This window comes from Limulus polyphemus, unplaced genomic scaffold (genome assembly GCF_000517525.1).
Source record: "Limulus polyphemus unplaced genomic scaffold, Limulus_polyphemus-2.1.2 Scaffold2869, whole genome shotgun sequence".
Taxonomy (NCBI): Eukaryota; Metazoa; Arthropoda; class Merostomata; order Xiphosura; family Limulidae; genus Limulus; species Limulus polyphemus.
In genome coordinates, this window is record NW_013668479.1 from 17,040 (window position 1) to 35,440 (window position 18,401).

The following is an 18,401-nucleotide window of genomic DNA, read 5'->3' on the forward strand; positions in this document are numbered from 1 at the left end:
GATTAAGATTAGACGTAATTCTAGCGGTTTTGTGGTGTTCCTAGACTGGGAATGAAAGCAACATAGAGCCACCAGATTCCTGTCATAACTGGAGTTTCGATGATCCAGCATGTAGCAGAACAACTAAGACTATTTTTTTAGTTAAAACGAATGAGACAAAACTAGGTGTGAAAATAAACAAAAAAACACCAAGTTATTGGCGTAGGTATATCAACAAAAATAAAGACTGATCTTGGTAAATGGAAATAAATATATAAGGCAAGTAGTGAATTATAAAATAAATGAAACAGTCAACTTAGTAGATTTAAAGCTATAAGTTAAAACAAGTTAGACTATTCGATAAAATGTAAAAAAAGAGAGAACGCATTGTACGTTCAATAATGGCACAGAATTATTACACTGAAAACTGTTTTCACAACTCATATTCTCTATATAATTGATACATTATAGAACAAACGTTTAAGAACTGGGTGATATTTCCCACCCCATGTGTTAGTGGTTAAACATCTTCACACAACACAATACTACCTGGTTACACCATACTTAACTGAATACCGCCATAGAGAGTAAGACCTAGGGCTAGCTTCACATTTGAGTTAAACGGATTTTATCAGGTTTTTGATCTATAACTTTTATTATAAGAGTTGTATCTGCTATATCTGTATATCACAACCCATTCTTTACGTAATGCTTGCCTTCAAGGCCACTTTAATTTAAATTCAATTCTAATCTCAATTAAAACGTGAATTTCTAACCATGATGGTGAAAGGGGTAAAAGGAGAATGGCTGAAAATGGGGAAGATACAATTTAAATAGATTACAAGTAGTTTAGTTTTCTTTTCATAGATATACTAGTTATGAAGTTGATTGTGGTAGTTGTTAGAAAGGGTGTACAATCCGTCCTTTTCGTAAAAAAAACTTTGAGTGTAATGCTGTGATATTACATACTAACATCACATAGGTGGATTTCAACCTGAAAAAGATAGGGATCTTTTCCGTTTGGTGCTCACCAACAGTAATAAGCGTCAATGCGGAACTTAATGCCAAATGCTTGACTCTTATCTTTGTGAATTTATATGCAGAAATAGAAAAAAAAAGGTGAAGATTTATTTAAAAAAAATATTGTTTAATATCGCAGAATTCGCTAAATAAATATCATATAATGTTTTATTATTAATTATTTTATTTTGTTGCATTACTGGTGTTATATTCAAAACGATATGTTGGTGGGCACCATACGGAAAAACCCAAAGATAGTTTTATTCTCATCGAGAATTGGGGGGGGGGGGAGAGGTTGTAGGAGGATGGGAAAAGGTGAATCTAACTTTAATTTAAAATTTCGTCTTCAGTTCGACTGGCTACATGGGATGAACAACATGGCAATGTTTTGTACAGATTACGTGTACGTGAGACTTGACTGATACATACAATTGGCTAAACGGATAGCCACAGCAACCAGAGCTTTAAATACTTAAATTACAGAATAGATAAAACATTCCTTTTCTCTTTCGCATTTTAAAATTTCGCAGGAAATTAAAGAACGCCATATAAAACAGAGCCAGAACAAAATGATAATAAAATCTAAGAATAATCAAGTGAACTGAGCAAATTTCACAAATCACAAAAAGAAGAAAAATACTTAGATCATTACATAATGTGTATATAACCCTTAACAATAAAAAATCTAATTAAACATAATAGTAAAACCTTCTAACTACCTTCCATGACATAAGAAAATGATCGACGTATGAAGAAACAAGTCCAAAAAACAACAACACCATTTTAAACATTACGTAACCCATGCATTACAATGAAGCAAAACGAAAATTTTCTTTAGTAGTGATATGACAACAAGACAGATAAAAATTATTTACTGACCCACTACGGGTTTCCAGTAAGAAGATGTTGTGATAACATTTATTTTATAATGTGTTACTTGTAGTCCACATCGAACAAGGCTTAACATATATATCATAACGTGTTATTTGTACTCCATACCCAACGAGGTTTACCATTTAGATCATAACGTGTTACTTGTACTCAACTTTCAAGTATGCTTAACATTTAGATCATAGCGTGTTAGTTGTACTCCACTTTCAAGTAGGCTTAACATTTAGATCATAACGTGTTAGTTGTACTCCACTTTCAAGTAGGCTTAACATTTAGATCGTAACGTGTTAGTTGTACTGCACTTCCAACAAGGCTTTTCGTTCAATATCTGAGTCACCTGTCCAGTGGTGTTCATTGCAGAGTAATATGGATTAAATTACTAACAGCCTTAATGTGATACATAACACAAACACATATTGATAATGAATGCCATGCATCACCAGCTAAGGTATACTAAACCTTATGAAAATGAGTTTTTGTGTTGTTTAGCTTGTGCATGAACATTTTATCAGAGAGTGGAACTTATTTTGTAAAATAATTTACAAACCAAAAAAGGACTATACATAAATCATCGCCCTATAAACGAAATTGGAACACAGTAAGAAAAGGCAAATAAAGTGACCAATAGTAATTGTAAAATCACTTTGATACCTTTAGTGGAGCCATTGAAATTACTATTACATGCTTTCACTATTCTAGCAGCTTGTTTGAGGTTATCGTCTTATGTCTGAAAGACAAAGACGTGTTCATTTTAATGCTTATCTCTAATGGCCAAGTGCTGTCGCATGAACTCGTTAGTAAGTTCCTCTGTTCATTATTGCCATGATGGAGCATGCTTTATTATACAAGAATCACACACAGAAACAACTACCCGAGTATGCACCTTCAACTCTGCTTGATACGTGGCTATATTTTCTACTAGTTGAAATTGATGATCCAAGTCCACCTCTATAACTTCACAGCTACAAAGTTGATCGGATCCCAAGATTTCCTTGACATCAAGTACCACACCATATACGTTAACCAGCAAACACTGGACCACTTTTACTCTGTCAATGGATTCCACGAAGACACTAGATAGGATTCCTTGACGAAGTGAATTAAGCCTTCTTTGATTGTATCTTAAAACAAAGATGTTCAAATCTGCTTCGCCTCCCAACTCCCCTCTAGGTGAAGCAAGGCTGCATAACCTATTAACTCCATTCATCATACACTGTTGTAGAGCTAGTGGCATCAGCAAATGTGCTGATTCATCTTCTAGGCTAGCCAGAACACTTAGTGTCTATTTCACGCTCAAGAACTACAACACCATGACAATAACACCACCACTCTGTGTGGTTCTATAACAAAATTCTCGTTATGATAAAACCTCAAAATTTATTTTTTATTGCAGGATAACTCCTAGCTAGTGTTGTACGAGTATGGAATGATAACAAGCATGCCATACTGTTGTGTTAAGGGTCTGGTGGATTAAAATCACCTGCTCATCAACATTCATCTATCATACATCCACTGTGAGGTCTTAGAATGGCTGACATAATCAACAGTTTAGTCGGGATTCAGTCGTCTTGATTAGTGGACAAATATAAAACTTCACAAATTTACTAAAATGAAAGAAATCACTCATATTCGACAAAGGACTTCTGTAGCACTCATATTTGACAATGGACTTCTGTAGCACTCATTTTCGACAAAGGACTTCTGTAGCACTCATATTCAACAAAGGACTTCTGTAGCGCTCATATTCGACAAAAGACTTCTGTAGCGCTCATATTCGACAACGGACTTCTGTAGCACTCATATTCGACAACGGACTTCTGTAGCACTCATATTCGACAAAGGACTTCTGTAGCACTCATATCAGACAAAGGACTTCTGTAGCACTCATATTCGACAAAGGATTTCTGTAACACCTATATTCGACAACGGACTTCTGTAGCACTCGTATTCAATAAAGGTCTTTTACAAGTTCATCATTATTCTTTGACCTCACTATTAGATCCGCATGACTCTCCTTTTTTCTGCCATAGGTTTACTTAGTGACCAGAGAAACCTCTTAGATAGTTTTTCCTCAAAGATTGCGAAACAATAAATGACATAAAACGAAACGACTACTACATTCTCAAGGGTTAGATCCTGGTTATTTGTACCACAATTTATAAAGTGAATTAAAATATTCTAAGACCAGGAAAATGAGATGAACATAGATACTTTATTATCACACTAACAAAAATGTTCGAGACTCTAATATGTTGGAAGACAAGCTTTGTGAGTTGTCACAGGTAAAATCAAAGATAAAATATCTAGTATAAAACATATACTTTATAAGTTATAACAACAACAACAAAAAAATAGAAATAAAATTAAAACGTTTGGCTATAAACAGAAAATAGGGGCAAATTTCGATTTAATAGAACTAAAATTATACTTCAAAGTAAGTTAAAACTGTCTGAGTTAATAAATTTTCAACTGAGAAGTTAACCGAGAGATAGAAGCGTTTGGTCAGCAGTGGCACAATGACAACTATAATTCTTTGGAGTAGAATAGTGACAAGGCTTCAGTAATACGAGTGTTGAAAATAATGTCTCATAATGAGCTTAAGTCTCTTCACAGAACACATTCTTTCTGTAACTGACAAAGCACCTTACGATATTCTAGGAATATATCTCCCCTTTGGCCGAGACTGTTAGATCTATAAAATAGAAGAGTACAACCTTTATACAATTGATTTGATTTTAGAATAAGCTTTTTCAGCATATCTATCTATAAAAAATGGCTGTGTCATTTTACAAGATATCTGATGGGCAACCAGACATGGCATACATCCAAATCGAGTTCGTTAGGCTAAACCATCTCTTCCTGTTCTACTGATAGTGTAAACAATATTAACAATACCTACCAGATTTTTCACAACTTATTTGGTTACTGTGAAAAAATTGAGTTTTAACTGCCAAACTTTCCATTTCCATCACTACCACAATAAGCTGTCTGTGTTCTGTCTATCACAGGTATCGAATCCCGACATTTAGCTTAATAAGCCCTTAGACTAACGGTGGGTTACCTGGGGGACCACCTTTGAAATATTCTAACATTTCAAGCTAGTATTTGCTAATCATGAACTACGATAGTGTTTCATAATATGGTTCGCACAGGAATTTCACAAAAAGTTTAATAGAACATAGGACAAAAACCAACTTAAAAAGCAGACTTATTCTTGAAACAACACCAAATACCTTCTATCCCAATGGTTAAGGCTACTAAAATATTGATAATATTATATTTTCCGATTGTTAGACAAAATTCAACTATTTGTTCTTCACGTTATAATTATTATTCATATTATTCTTGGTTCTCAAGCCTACAGAGAAACCAGCTACGAATATTTTATTCAAACCTGGGCAAACCTACACAGGTCAAAGGACTATGTTTACAAATCCCTATTTTGATTCCACTAAAATTGATAAGTACTGTAGATATGGAGTTAAAATTGGGATTTCTAGCTTGAGAAAATAATGTAAACGCTATTTCCAGCCTAGTTTGTTTACTTTCTAAGAGTCTCTAGTTGTAGGCTTGAAAATATAATTCAAATTGTTACTGTACTTTTTGACGATCCCTATTATCCTTTTATTAAATTAACAATTTTTAATTATCTTATGCCTTTTGTGTGAAAAGCTTTTAAGAAAATATTTCATATATGTAGGCTTACATTACGGTTTTTAATTCACATAGCTTTGTACGTAAATTTATTTGTTTGCTTTAATTTTATATACACGCTATAACAGTTTTGCATCGGTCAAATCACAGACTCTCCTTCCTTCAATTGTGGAGTTCACTCACAGCACGTTTATCAGTGTACAGTCCAGGTAGCGTGGCGTCATCCCTCATGTTATTTGCATTGGGTACTTAGTGTTTAAAAAATAAAAAATAAAAATAAAACAAACATAAATATTAAATATTTTAATACTATTACTTCTACTGTTATTATACACTTGAAGGTTTTTTATCAGCCTTGGCTCTTGCTCTCCTACCTCCGATAACCTCTTCAAGGTTCGTTTAGCAATAACACCAAATTCAGTTTGATTTAATTAGCATGTTCTTTCCATATACTTTCACGATCGCTCTACTTCCATATATTCACCTTCATTCCTCCAGTATTCCAGTTGACCAATGAACTATTTTCCATCTTTTCGTGTTCTCTCAGTCTACATGCTATTTCAGTGATGACGTCATTTGGAGATCTTTCCAGGTTGATCAAGTGCTTGACTTGACCAGTCAGGGGAAATAATGATCAAAATACTTCTTAGGACAAACTATTAGTCATCAATTGGCATTAACTTCAACACTATAAATATTGGCAGCAGAATGTGGAAGGAAGGGTCAGAACTGGTCAACATATGCAAAGTGATGTAATGGACACTAAAACAAGACTGACATTGCTCATCGCATCGGATGGTCCAGTCAAAAATGTCATGACTTCAGGGCAAGAGCCATGTGGAGAAATTGTTTGAATAGTCAGTGGCCAAAATTGGAAGATCCAGTTCATAGAGAACAGAATATGATGCATGTTAGGACGCACTCGTCTGGGTGACCAATAACAGTGAATAACATGACAAAACCTTTGGGAGACGTGAAGGCTCATCTGATGATGGCCTCTATTTGTGACACTAGTACACCAAACAAGAACACAACATTACACTCAGTTTACCATTCATCCCTGAAATCAGGTCGGAAATAACACTTGGAGAAAAGTTGGCTCATCTGATGATGGCCTATATTTGTGACACTAATACACCAAACAAGAACACAACATTACACTCAGTTTACCATTCATCCCTGAAATCAGTTCGGAAATAACACTTGGAGAAAAGTTGGCTCACCTGATGATGGCCTATATTTGTGACACTAATACACCAAACAAGAACACAACATTACACTCAGTTTACCATTCATCCCTGAAATCAGTTCGGAAATAACACTTGGAGAAAACTTGCCATTAAACATAAAATTCCTGTTGACATCAAATTCATTCAAACAGCCGGCTCTAAAGTAAAATCATTATTAAATAAAATTACATAGAATCACATTACACCAACATCATTTATAAAATAACATGCAATAACTGTCCAGAATTGTACATCGAAAACTAGAATCACCAAACATTGTAAAAAAAAAAAACTCCCATGTTTACCAGCATTTCAACTCGAAAACCCACAATATATTTATACAAAACAATGTAATTTTAAACAATCAAACGCAAAATAAAGAAAGTTATCCTAAATTGAACAAAGCAGCCCTACTCTAGACCAACGCCCCAGGGTACTAAGATACCTTTCCAAGTTATTAAGCAATCTCTGGTCATGTGACATCTTTCTTCCATACTGTATATATATATATTCCTGTATCTATGTAAACTACTCTACGTGATGACGATATAGGTGTGTCGAAACGGTGTAAATTTGTAATACAGTTTCTTTTACTAACCATTAAAGTCGTCTTCAAGCTTTATTTTCTAAAACGTGGGTTCCTCGTGATCAAATTGAAAACATCTACCTCTATTCATTTTGTTAGATTTATTCATCGTCGTTAAAAGAAAATAAGTTTACCACAACAAGTAAAATAATTCAGAAGTTTAGAGCTCAAGTCTCCTTAATGTTTAGTTTCTGTAGCAGTAGAGATTAGATAATTAAAACTAAATAATTTAGTGTTATAGTACAACAGAGTACTAAATCCAGCATAAGAAGCCAAAAGGTCAAAGATCAAGGTATACGTTAGTAGGTATAGCATTTAATTATTTTAGTTAGAGATGTTGGAAGAACAGTGGTCAAGGCATACGTCTAATTACAGTATTGCTCTAACTCCAATTCCATCCAAAAGGTTAAAGGTCATGACTAATGTGTGATGCCAACAGTTCAGTTAAGAGACCCATCAAGTCATCGATCAAAGATAATGCTTGATCATAACAGTGAACTACATCTAAATCAAGAAGTCAGAAGGTCAAACGAATGTGTGACACTAGCAGAAAATCTGATTTAATTACTAATCACTCAGTAATTACTAAACATTAACGAGATTTGAGAAATGGGTGTACATTTTTTTTTATTTTAAATCCTACTACATTTATGTTTGTTGCATAATACGTAGATTTACTTTCATCGTCATAGCTCAATAGAGCAAGCTTCTCGTCCAGAAATAAACAATTCCGCTTAGTATTTTAATCATTCAAATGGAAAGAAATGCCGAAGGGACTTTCTGCACGAAGACTGTGATAAACAGAATGTTTTACACTTCACTAGCTGGAACGTATGAGCTGTGTTTAAATCTCTAAGTGCTGCTCACTAATGGATTAGCTAATTTGAAAAAAAAAGTTTCAAGCATGTGTGTGGTTTTTTCTCTTCTGAGTAAAGACTTTAAAACGTATTTCCATACGTAAAAAAGAGTGAAATATGAAGAACATATTACACAATATTCTTTTTTCTGTTGTTGTTGATTGTATTAAGAGCAGTCATTACATCTCAGGAAAGTAGAAGACCACCGTGTATGCATCAGAGCTACAACATCCGATCTAAAGTCTAAAACCAATAGAAGCTTATGCCTGCAGTAATTCACCGAATATGTAAAGATAAGCATCAAAGTACAACACATTTTGATGTATATTAGAACTGACAAAGACCACATTGTTACTTCTTAGATGTAGAAGCTAGACTGATACCTGGTGAAACGGAGGGTGGATTGGTCACACGTGTAGAGTAAAAAGAGCAAGTAAAGTGATGCTTATTATAACTTGAAGTTTAGTAAATTTATTCGAAGCAGCAGGTAGGGGTGGCGACCAATGCTTTTTAAGCCTTATCATATTATGATACCTGGTATAAATAGAAGGTAGAAAGATATTCGTCAGTACTTCGATCTTGGTTGTTAGTTGGTGTAACTAGAACATAAAATGATACTTGTTAGAAGGTAGAAAGATACCCGTTAGTTCTTGTATATTGGTTGACAGTTGTTGTAACTAGAAAATAAAATGATACTTGTTAGAAGGTAGAAAGATACTCGTTAGTATTTGTATCTTGGTTGATAACTGGTGTAACTTGAAAATGAAATGATACTTGTTAGAAGGTAGAAAGATACTCGTTAGTACTTGTATCTTGGTTGATAGTTGTTGTAACTAGAAAATAAAATGATACTTATTAGAAGGTAGAAAGATACTCGTTAGTAATTGGATCTTGGTTGATAACTGGTGTAACTAGAAAATAAAATGATACTTATTAGAAGGTAGAAAGATACTCGTTAGTAATTGGATCTTGGTTAATAACTGGTGTAACTAGAAAATAAAATGATACTTGTTAGAAGGTAGAAAGATACTCGTTAGTACTTGGATCTTGGTTGATAACTGGTGTAACTTGAAAATGAAATGATACTTGTTAGAAGGTAGAAAGATACTCGTTAGTACTTGGATCTTGGTTAATAACTGGTGTAACTAGAAAATAAAATGATACTTGTTAGAAGGTAGAAAGATACTCGTTAGTACTTGGATCTTGGTTGATAGTTGTTGTAACTAGAAAATAAAATGATACTTATTAGAAGGTAGAAAGATACTCGTTAGTAATTGGATATTGGTTGATAGTTGTTGTAACTAGAAAATAAAATGATACTTGTTAGAAGGTAGAAAGATACTCGTTAGTAATTGGATCTTGGTTGATAGTTGGTGTAACTAGGAAATAAAATGATACTTGTTAGAATGTAAAGATACTCGTCAGTACTAAAATATAAAGTTGATAATACTTAATCATAGAAAGTACAATATAATTAAAAATTATTTATTCAAAAAGTGCAATTGGGATCGTCAAAAAGTAGAAAAACAATTTGAATCAAAATGTAAACATTAGACTTTCGAGCCTATAACTAGGGACTCTAAACAAGTAAACCAACTAGGTGGGAAATAGTGTTTACATTATTTTCTCAAGCTACAAATCCTTATTTTGACTCCATGTCTACAGTACTTATCAATTTTAGTGGAGTCAAAATAGGGATTTGTAGCTTGAGAAACTAATGGAGACACTATTTCCAGCCTAGTTTGTTTACTTTTTTTAAGAGTCCCTAGTTGTAGGCTTGAAAATATAATCTTTGTATTTTGATTCAACTTGTTTCTGTACTTTTTTGACGATCCCTATCCCCATTTTTAAATTAGAAAAAAATAATTATCTTGTTTCTTAATATTAATATTTTAATGTGCATTTATGGAGAATAATTGTTAAGCTACATACGTGCATGTACATTCAGTTCAATGTTACACGTTTTTAAACAGTTTACTGCTGCATTGGGTTTTCTTTCCACTCAGCCATTATTTACTGAGCCGGGTGGTTTTGTGCCTGAGGTTTCGTGTAAACACGAGTCTAACAAGCGTAGAGTACAAAGGAAGCTGCTCACAACAACATCACATATATTATGTATTTATAACCACGTAAATCAACTTTCAAAGAAAAATAATCAACTTTTTAATTAGGCTAGAGACACCTATAATTATACACATTGTTTACTCTAATAAAACGACGCGTTTCCGACTAGTATAATGGTGCGTAAATGGCTTCTACATTTCTGCGACGCCTGAATGGCTTCGGACAACTTATGTTGATAGCGAAGAACTTTCAAGAATCAGCTTAAAAATAGCCCTACAAAATTTGCAGGAATTTGTTTAGTAACTGTGCATAGATTTTGGAGCAGTATATCTAGTCAATTTTGCTGCAGGCTTCGGTGCTTGAATGACTTCGAAGAGGTTTGTTTGTTATGAATTTCGCACAAAGTTACACGCTAGCCTTCCCTAATTTAGCAGTGTAAGACTAGAGGGAAGGCAGTTAGTCATCACTACCCACCACCAACTCTTGGGCTACTCTTTTACCAACGAATAGTGGGATTGACCGTAACATTATAACGCCCCCACGGCTGAAAGGGCGAGCATGTTTGGTGTGATGGAGATTCGAACCCACGACCCGCAGATTGCGAGTCGAGCGCCCTAACCACCTGGCCATATTTGATAGAGTGAGAAGGTAGAGGGATATTTAGTTGATCCGGAAATCAGGATACATTTGATAGAATGAGAAGGGAAAGTGATACTTGATTGATCCAGAACTCAGAGTGATATTTGATAGAATAATATGATAAAGAGATATTTTTAGTTCTAGAAATTAGGGTTATAATCTGCAGAATGAAAAAAGAAGAGAGATACAAGGTAAGATGTTAGTCTGTACACTCAGAAAGAAGGGTGTAAATTTTGATCTATAAGTTAAAGTTATACTTGATGGAAATGTACAGTGGAGTAAAATGTATTAATGCAGAAATATGGAGATGATCAGTAGCACTAGAAAATAGGTTGATACTTGAAGTAAAAACTAAATTTGTACTTTATAGAATTGGACGGTAGGACGATGCTTGGAGATCTAAGTGTTAGTGTTGCTTCTTAACACTAAAAAGTACTGTGATACTTGTTAGTGCTAGAAGTTAATATGATACTTCATAGTATTGAATGGAAGGGTAAGACTTGATAAATAGAGCAATGTGATAATTGTTGAAACTAGTAATATTTACTAGAAATAGAAGGTAAAGTAATACCTGGTAAACCAGAAGGTAGAGGTGATACCTGGTAGAACTAGAAGGTATAGAGATAGCTTGTAGAACTAGAAGGTAGAGAGATAGCTTGTAGAACTAGAAGGTAAAGAGATAGCTGGTAGAACTAGAAGGTAGAGTAATATCTAGTAGAACTAGAAGTTAGAGAGTTAGCTGGTAGAACTAGAAGGTAGAGGTGATACCTAGTATAACCAGAAGGTAGAGGTGATACCTGGTAGAACGAGAAGTTAGAGGTGAAACATAGTAGAACTAGAAGGTGTAGGTGATACCTGGTAGAACTAGAAGATATAGAGATAGCTAGTAGAACTAGAAGGTAGAGAGTTAGCTGGTAGAACTAGAAGGTAGAGAGTTAGCTGGTAGAACTAGAAGGTAGAGTAATACCTGGTAGAACTAGAAGGTAGAATAATACCTGGTAGAACTAGAAGGTAGAGGTGATACCTGGTAGAACTAGAAGGTAGCGAGATAGCTGGTAGAACTAGAAGGTAGAAAAATACCTAGTATAACTAGAAGGTAGAGTAATACCTAGTATAACTAGAAGGTAGAGTAATATCTAGTAGACATAGAAGGTAGAGTAATATCTAGTAGAACTAGAAGGTGGAATAATACCTGGTAGAACTAGAAGGTAGCGAGATAGCTGGTAGAACCTAACTCTCTACCTTCTAGTTCTACTAGGTATTACTCTACCTTCTAGTTATACTAGGTATTATTATACCTTCTAGTTCTACCAGCTATCTCGCTACCTTCTAGTTCTACCAGGTATTATTCTACCTTCTACTGGTAGAACTAGAAGGTAGATAGTTAGCTGGTAGAACTAGAAGATAGAGAGTTAGCTGGTAGAACTAGAAGGTAGAATAATACCTGGTAGAACTAGAAGGTAGAATAATACCTGGTAGAACTAGAAGGTAGCGAGATAGCTGGTAGAACTAGAAGGTATAGAGATACTTTGGAGAACTAGAAGGTAGAGAGTTAGCTGGTAGAACTAGAAGGTAGAGAGTTAGCTGGTAGAACTAGAAGGTAGAATAATACCTAGTAGAACTAGAATGTAGAGAGATACCTTGTAGAACTGGAAGGTAGCGAGATAGCTGGTAGAACTAGAAGGTAGCGAGATAGCTGGTAGAACTAGAAGGTAGAATAATACCTAGAAGAACTAGAAGATAATGTGAAAATTAATAGAATTGGAAAGTAAATTAACACTCCGTACTAAATAAAGCACAAATATACTTGTTAGGACTAGAGTAATGTATGGTAGAACAGTAAAGTAGAGTTGTGGTTACTGGAAGAGCTAGAGATACAGAATAAAATTAGAAAGTATTGTGACAATAGGCAGAAGTAGAAAAGGGTGTTTTTTGGTTGAGGTAGAAAACATAGAAATGCTTTATAGTACTAGACAATAGTGTGATACTTGGTAGAAGTAGAAAGTAAATTGATACTTAGTGGTAAAAGAAGGTAGGTGAAATATTTTAAAACTGGAAGACAATGTGGTAAGATGGAGCTAGAAAATTGATTGGTGCTTGGTTGAATTAGAAGTTAGGGAAACATCGTTTAGAACTATTAGGTGACGTGATTCTTCGTAGAATTACTGTAGAAAGTAATAGGATAATTGGTAAAACTAGAAGTTAGGACAACATCTATTAGAAGCATAAGATGAAGTGAAGTGGCAGAACTAGAAAGCTGATCGATTCTTAATAGTATTTGCTAGAATTCTAAGGTGTAAAATTAGGAGTCAGCTCTGTGCTTATTAGAAGTGGATAACACAGCGAAATCTTATAGAAATAGAAAATAGAGAGATAGTTGGTAAATCTAGAAGATAGAGTGGTACTTTGTATCACTAGAAAGATATATTGATATCTTATAGAAGTAAAAGGTGAAATAATAACTGTTAGAAAGTAAAGGTTAAAATAATAATTGTTAAATACAGAGTAAAAAGTAAAATAATTGTTGAATACAGAGTAAAAAGTAAAATAATTGTTGAATACAGAGTAAAAAGTAAAATAATTGTTGAATACAGAGTAAAAAGTAAAATAATTGTTGAATATAAAGTAAAATAATAGTTGGTATAAAGTAAAAGACAAAGTCGTATATGTTAAAAAAAAAATAGTAATATTTGATAGATGTAGAAGAGAGCGTTAGACATGGAAGAACTGAAGCTAGAGAAATTATTAGTTTAGTTATTCTTGAGGTGAGTACTAAATGACAATTCCAGGTGTTGTACCAATAGGTGCTAAACCTTCTACGTGGAGGCTGGCTCCTTCACAGGAAGTAGAAGAGAGTTCATATACTGATGTTATTCATATACTGATATTACTAATGAACTTCTAGTTCCAATTTTACTATTGTATGATTCCTCATCTTTTGCTTTTCCTAGCAACGCCATACAATAATTTATTTCCCAGCAGTCTCATTCCCTCTGAAATTCGAGGAAGACCTTCCATGATTGTTTCGTTTGTTTTACTGGGTCAGAGGAGGTCAATTTCCTGCCTGTAGAGTTATGCTGGATTTGATATAGGGGCTTTTATTGCAAGCTTGTTATTTAGCTTTATTCCTGAACGGCCTAGCATACTCATATACGTGATGGTCTTACCATACTGTTGACTTGCTTTCTGCTATCTATCTGAGGGACCAATCACTCGGAATTATACACAGTAATTTTTCAGAATCAGCCACAAACATTGTGTAGTTGGAACTTTCTATTTGCGATTTATTGTTTTCTGCAACTTAGAGAAGATTAAGCTTCCCACAAGCAGCGAAAGAAGCTTAATTGCTTCACCAGCTCTATCAATATCTGTAGCGTAGGAACAATATGTGGCTATGATGACGGGAGTCATCTACCATGTCTTTAAATTGGTGTTGAAAGGCTTTTTCTGCCATATCTTGACATTTTCTCTAACTTGATTTTCACAGATCCCAGTGTCACTAGATGTTTATTCCACATGGGGACATCTGAGATCTGGGGAAGATAGATTATATCACTGTATAACACATATCCACCCACGACTGTCTTCTGAAATATCTATTAGCCAATGAGCATGTGGTAAAAAAAGTTAAATTAAAAGCAATGGACGCCTGGGAGTCTAACAATTTAGTGTCTTGAAAGAGTATGCTGTCATAAAATATAGGTTGTTCCTCAAGGCAGAATTTGTTTCCTTGATCCCCGTGATATTACAGTAACCAATCACAATGTGAGACCGACTTAGTATAGTGAAGTTTTTAAGTATGCATTGTTTAATAGCTTGGTGTTTAAGCTTTGGTGTCCATGTTCTTCTTCTTCTGCTGAACAATCAAGTGTATGAGTTGATCTTGCAATTTTATGCAAGGCAGTATATTAACCACTCACTATTCAGAATTCCTAACCCTATCTACTATAATAAAACAGATGAGTGACGGTGGGCTAGTAGTCTACTAGAATAGGGTCGCCATTCTTGAAACGTGTGCACATTGGCCACTAGGGTATAGAGATACCCACCTACCATCGAGAAGCCTTTCTGGTGCAGGACCTGTATATAACTATTAAAAAGGCATATCCATGTTGCTTCCACCCTCTAGTACCATCGTATGGTGAAGATTTCTTGATGATCTGTAAGTTTAACACTGATACAACTTGTAGATCTAAGTGTGTTAGTCATTGATTCCATTCATATTACAGGGATTCATCTGCCCTAATTTTCATATAATAGTCTCTAGGAGCTTAACACTGGATCTTGGTCTTACCAGTAGATTAGTCCCTGTCTCAGACTCAATGCATTGAACATATAGCAAACTAAACTAAGCTAACTCTATCCAACATTAATAGTCATTCTGTAATTGTACTTCTTACAATTAACCTAACAGTAACACTAATGAAATGAAAACTAAACTCAAGATCTACTATCGACACACAGTAACACTGTACCATACCTGGAACTGAACACATGGTAACGCTGTGTGTACCAAAACGAAACATCAACCAACTCTACGCTTGAAACTAAACCTACACGGAACTTGAATTTGAACTTGAATTGAAAACATGGCGCATTTTATCTATACCTATAACTTAGCATTTGGTGACTGTATAATTAAAGGTATATCTACTCATGTGATTGGTACTTATCAAAAAGGCTAAAATCACTTACGTTGGCTTGTAGATCATTATAAAAGAATGAACTAAAGTTGTTTGATTGGCTTAAACACTAGATCTGTTTCGCACAAGTTTTCTTCCTTCCAATAATGTAATTTTGTCGCGTAACGTCTGTCAGTGCGTAGTGCAGGTAGTGTGGCTTAATCCGTAATCCCGACCCACAATCCACAGAAAGGCAGCAAACACTTTTACTTGTATTTAATATTTTTCTATTTATTTTATGACTATTTGTTGACGTGTTTTTGTTAGCGCAAAGCTACATAATGGGCTGTTTGTGCTATGTTTACCATGGAGAATCTAACACCAGATTTTACCATTATAAGTCCGTGGATTTACCACTGACCGACCGGGGGACTTGTTATTTGTTAATTATTTATTTTGAACAACTTTGAGTGCCGACTGTCTTGTTCAAAATAAGATGATTTTAACACTTACTTCTACTCTTATGTACTGGAGGAGTTTGTTACAAATCTTGGAATAAAATCAAACAAGCTACAAAATCGGCTATCAATGCTGTGCCCACCTCGGATTTCGAAACCCACTTTTTAGCGTTATAAGCCTTTAGACTTACCGCTAAGCCACTGGAGACAGGACTTCTTAAAGGTCTTCTAGTAATAATGCTCAATTCAAAGTTTCAGTGATATCTATCCTTTGACTTAAATATTATAGAAATGTACCAAGCCAGAATTCCTGCCTTTTTAATTCACATGCTATGTTACACATTAAATATTGTGTGAAGTAGTATATCTTATAGGTTATACATTACATGCAATAAAAATACAGATAAAATACTTATCTGTATCAAGCTCGATGTCTTTTTTGTGAATTACCCCCTCCAGGCTTTATAATGGTAAAATACATACATAAATAGATAAAATACTTATCTGTATCAAGCTCGATGTCTTTTTGTGAATTACCCCCTCCAGGCTTTATAATGGTAAAATACATACATAAATACGTAAAATACTTTTGTATTCTAATACATCTTTATTTGATACTTAAATTCTGAAAAAAATATTCAGAACATAACAATGGATAAAAGCTACGATCCACAATAATTAATTTCTGAGTTTTATTTCTAGAGAGCACTAAATGGAATATGAGCCTAAATTCCTGACTCTAGATGTAAAATACGCCCAGCTGAATTTGAAAATAATTGTAACGTAAAACTAGTGATTCTTAGGTTACCTTATTGTTTATTTGTTGCTAATCGACAAGCTATATAATGGGTTGTATGTGCTGCGCTCAACGCGGGTATTGAAACTAGATTTTTAGCAGCATAAACCTTCAGACTTGCTGATGAGCCACCAGGAGCATAGAAGTTAATACCTTTCAGTTAGAGAGAGAGGTATCGTTTGAATATTGTAGTTATTGTATTTTTTGGAATTGGTTTTTTTCTTTCCGGTTCTTTTTCTTGGTTGTATTATTATTTATTTTTAATATATATGATAAATTGTTTATTAATACTGGTGTGAAGTTCTGGCCAGGCATTTGTTTATTAATTATGCTGAATTTATTTCTAAGTATTATTACTGTGAATAAACTTTGTTTTTGCTGTTGAACCCTTATTGTTGCGGCGTTTTCATTTTAGACCGTTACAGCCTAACACAGTAACCTTCCCAGGTCTATTAAAAAATGTGAAGTCTGGATTATATGAATTAACAATAAATAGCTGTTAAGTTTTAAGCTTAAGCACCATTAAATAAAACAATCCTTAATATCTATATATTAAGTTAAAATAAGCTAAGATGGATGGGAAAAAAAAAATTAAATAAATCCAAAGCCTAACCTACCTGAAATTTGGACTATGCCCAGTTTGGATTTAAAGAAGGGTCTGAAGGATATTAATCCTCGTAGACTACTTACACCATGGAAACGGTACAAACAATCGCAGGTTTAATCTAGTTTTCCTAAATTACTCAATCTTATGATCTAAGTAAACTACGTTATCTATTGTATCCTAAATTAAATATAAACATGTAAATGTTAATAAGAATATGATCTGTGTTAACTTAAATTATATTTAGGGATGGGGTTATACATTGGCTGGCTGGATCGAAAAATGGCCGCAGTCAAGGATGCAGAGAGCTGTTTCAAATGGAGTTCAGTCATGATGGGGTATCTCAAGGCTTAGTATTAGAACAACAATGGCATAGATATAATAATATTAAATAAATTGTTAAAACGTGCTGGTTATATTAAGGTATTTGGTGCTGTTGGCTGTGAGAAGGGTGTTGCTACTTTACAAAAGGCTTTAGATCATTTGGTGAGTTGAGCGAATGGTAATGCAAACTGCTTATCATAATTTGAGTAACAAGTATAACTTTGTTAAAAACAAGCTAAAAGTCAAAGAATACGGAAGATAGGTATGAAATGCTATTGTTACACGCCTCTGATTTAGAATCCAAATTGGACAAATCAAGGCGAATGTGGAAAAACAACAACAAGAAAAAAAACGTGATTTGTATCAGAAATATTAGGTAAATTAGTTTGTTATATGTTGAAACATATGTTCTGGGTTTATCTCAAATATTAAACCAATATCTTATTGGTGTTGTTGTTGTTTGATGTGTTAATACTGTACCCAGTAGTGGCGCAGTGTCCTTGTTTAGTACTGTTTCCTTGGCTTTGTGTGTTAAAACCGTTGGCAAGGCACTATTATTTCCTGAATGCTACTGTTGTGATTACATGTTTGTGTGTGTATATATATATATATATATATACAGGGTGGGCCAAAAGTAGGGTTACAGTTAACACTTAAACATTTTTCCTTTATTAGAAA